Consider the following 4,254-nt stretch of genomic DNA (forward strand, 5'->3'; position numbering starts at 1 on the left):
AAAAAAAAAAAGGATTGGACAGGGAAACTCTCAGACTTCAATTCATAGCTAATGATGTCTCACCTAACCCAACCAACCCAAGAGCAAAAATTGCCCATTAGAGGAGTCCTAGGATGGGTGGAAATAACCAGGCTCTGAGTACTGCTGTGGCACTGTTGGATAAGCATTGGACTTCTAACTATAAAGTTGGTGTGGTTCATACCTGCCAGCCACTCCTCAGAAACTCTATACAGGGTCGAAATGTGTTGAAAATGACTCAACGGCACTTAATAAAAACAACAATACCCCTACTATTCTTTTTCCTGGGCTGGAGGCTGCCCACGGAGAACATTGCTGAGGCAGAATAGGAAAAGAATAGTATTTCAACACATATTTCTGGGATAACTCAATATGCACATGCAAAGGAAATTATTTGAAACTGTAGTACATATAAAAAATAACTCAAAATAGGATCAGATATCTAAATGTAAGAGCAAAAATCTAAAATGGTTAGAAGGAAACATAGGGCTAAATATTCATGACCTTGAATTAGGCAATGGCATTTTAGATATGACACTGAAAGAGCACATGGAAAAATAAATATCGATAAACTGGACTTCCTCAAAATCATTTATTGTGCTTCGGTGGATACTTGCAAAAACCCTGTGGGAGCCATGTCTGATGTCCCCTTGTTTCACAAAGAGGGACAAATCAACCTGAAAATCAGCCCAAGGTTGATTCCTGTGATAGCAGAGGTCAGACATGCTTCCACCCTACAACCTTCATTACCCTATTCTGATACCAACCATTTCCCCCACAGTGGTCTCCGCTTCACATCTGAGTTATATAACCCATTACAATGGCCACACAGAACTCATAACAATACTCATGACTATGGGGTTTATTAGGGAAGTGAGCAGGGTACAATTCAGGATCTAAACCAACTCAGGACGCAGCAATCCTCCAGTCAGGAACACCTCTTGTCTGCTATGCTGCAGGCACACCTCACTCTTGTCTTAGGCCTCTCAGCTTTGTGGCTTCTTGGCCTATGCCTCAGTCCATGGGCCTAGAGCACACAGCTACTCTGTCTCTCCACGACACTGCTTCTGCTATCTTCTGTGCCTTCACTGTTTGTCTAGGTAGGAATCTCACACTCCACTCATGCTCTTCCTTCTCGATGGTTCTGGTTTTTAACATTCCTGCTTCTGAGATGGCCCCTTTTAAACCTAGCCGGAGGGCAAAACTAACCAATCTCAGTCTTAGAGTCCTATATACCTAGTTTACACGGTCCCACTCAATCACTTGGTGGGAATTGAGAAGACATTGTGTAGAGACGCCATATCCAATAGATTCAAGGTACCATGTTGTTGTTGTTGTTAAGTGCCGTGGAGTCGGTTCCGACTCATAGCGACCCTGCACAGGGTTTCCGAGGTTGTAAATCTTTACGGGAGCAGAACGCCTCATCTTTCTCCCACGGAACAGCTGGTAGTTTCGAACTTCTGACCTTGCAGTTCACAGCCCGATTTGTAACCACTACGCTACCAGAGCTCCTTTTATGGTCCCACTCAATCACTTGGTGGGAATTGAGAAGACATTGTGTAGAAAAGCCATATCCAGTAGATTCAAGGTACCATAATACTATTAATAAAATTAAAAGAAAACTCATATAATGGGAGCACAATTGTCAAAGCACATATCTGATGACAGAATTGTATCCAGAATACATAAAGGGCTCCAACCATTCAACCATAAAAAGATAAACAAACCAATTTTTAAATTCACAAATAATTTTAATACGCATTTCTCCAAAGAAGGTATATAGCCGTTAAACACATGAAAAGATGCTGAAAATTATTTGTTATTAGAAATATGCTGATCAAAACCACATTGAGCATCCCCTTCACATACACTGTTGTTGTTGTTAATGCCATCTAGTCGTTTAGACTCATAGTGACCCTGTATAGGGTTTCCGGAGGAGCAGCTGGTGAGTCTGAGCCACCGACCTTGTGGTTCAAACAGACCTTATGGAGTGCTTATCCTACAGCCCCATACCAGGACCCCTCACATACACTGTTGTTGTTGGTGTTGTTAAGTGCCGTCGAGTTGGTTCTGAGCCATAATGACCCTGTATAGGAGCAGCTGGTAAACTTGAACCACCGACCTTGCAGTTGAAATGACTTTGCAGTCTGGAGCATTACCCCACAGCGCTACACCAGGACTCCTTCACATGGTAATAATTAGAAAGAAAGGAAAATACCAAGTTTTGGCAAGAATATGGAGAAATTGGAACCCTCATACATTGCTGGCAGGCTAGTTTAATGGTGCAGCTGCTGTGGAAAACAGTTTGGGAGTTCCTCTAAAAAGTCAAACATACAGTCACCGCATGATGCAGAAATTCCACTCCAAGAGAAGTTTTCATACTACAAAAAGCATTCTTTGATTGTTACTAGGGATGGGAGGGAAGAGGGGAGAAATCAAGGTATATGTGCACTAAAAATTGCTACATTGTAAATTTTCAAAGGGTGAATTTTGTATTGTGTGAATTATTTCTCGATAGAAAAGTTTAAAACAAACAAAAAAGCATGATGTGGGAAAAGAGTTGGCCATAAGGGAAAAACTAAGATGTTAATGCCGGAGAACTTTTTCTGGATAAATTATATCCAGCAATCAACACAGATCAATAACAAATCAGAGAATGTCATGGAATCTAAACAAGTTACGGAATCAAACCAATAAACTTTATAAAATTCTTGAGTAGCTACTTTGATCCAAAGGAACTCTGGTAGCATAGTGGTTACGAATCGGGCTTCGAATCTCAAGGTCAGTAGTTCGAAACTGCCAGCTGTTTTGCGGGAGAAAGATGAGGCCTTCTGCTCCCGTGAAGGTTTACAGTCTCAGAAACCCTATACAGGGTCGCTATGAGTCGGAACTGATTCTACAGCGCATAACCAACCAACTCTGATCCAAGCTTCTTTTAGGCTCTGGTAATATAAAGAGTTATAAGATATAACTTTGCCTTCAAGGATATAACTGTTTAGAAACATAACAAGTATTGTGAATCATGAATTTGGGACATGGGACTCCATAAAAGGAGCGCTGGCTCTAGGTATTTTCAACAGAAGCTTCCTGGAAGAAGTTGTTCAGTATTAGCTGAGCTTTGAAAGACAAACAGGATATAGCTAAATTAAAATAAGTAGGAATTAACTCTATGGCAGTCAGTTTTGTTTATTAATGGAGTGAAGTGGGGGTGATGGGAGAGACAGCCATTCCAGCAACACAAATTAGGATGTACTAAAGCAGTTATAAATATTCATTAATAATTAAAACATGGAATGTATGAACTATGAATCTAGAAAAATTCATAGTTGTCAAAACTGAAATAGAATGCATACACATTGATATCCTAGGCATTAGTGAGCTGAAATGGATTTATAATGATCATTTTGAATCTGAGTACCACATGGTTTACTATGCCAGGCATAACAAATTGAAAAGGAATGGCATCATATTCATCATCAAAAAGAATACTTCAAGATCTATTTTAAAATACACCACTGTCTATGATAGGATAATATCAATATGCCTACAAGGAAGACCAGTTAATACCACAGTTCAAATTTGTGCATCAACTACTAAAGCTAGTGATGATGAAATTGACAAACTCTACCAACTTCTTCAATCTGAAATTTATCAAACATGCAATCATAATGTATTGATTATTACTAGTGATTGGAATGCAAAGGTTGGAAACAAAGAGGAAGGATCTGTAGTTGGAATATATAGCCTTGGTGATATAAATGATCCTGGAGATTCCATGGTCGTATTTTTCAAGGCCAATGATTTCTTAATTTCAAATAAAATTTTTTTAATAACATAAAAGACAACTATACACATGAACTTCAGCAGATGGAATACACAGAAATCAAACTGACAATGCTTTGGAAAGAGACCGTGGGAAAGCTCCAAATCATCAGCCAAAACAAGGCCAGGGACAGACTGTGCAGCAGACCATCAATTGCTCATATGCAAGTTCAGGCTGAAGATGAAGAAAATGAAAACAAATATATTAGAGCCAAATATGACTTTGAACATATCCCACCTGAATTTAGAGATCATCTGAAGAACAGATTTGATGCATTTGACACTAATGACCAAAAACCAGATGCACTGAGAGATGATGTCAAGAACATCATAGATGAAGAAAGCAAAAGGTCATTAAGAAGAGAAGAAAGAAGGAAAAGACCAAAATTGATGCCAGAAGAGACTCTGAAACTT

General features: G+C 39.3%; 1 pseudogene; it reads left to right on the forward strand.

Annotated features, from left to right (window-relative positions):
• LOC102830936 overlaps positions 1 to 4,254 on the forward strand; it is a 155,443-nt pseudogene that overhangs the window by 124,457 nt on the left and 26,732 nt on the right.

Source organism: Chrysochloris asiatica, unplaced genomic scaffold (assembly GCF_000296735.1).
Source record: "Chrysochloris asiatica unplaced genomic scaffold, ChrAsi1.0 scaffold00295, whole genome shotgun sequence".
NCBI classification, from domain to species: Eukaryota; Metazoa; Chordata; class Mammalia; order Afrosoricida; family Chrysochloridae; genus Chrysochloris; species Chrysochloris asiatica.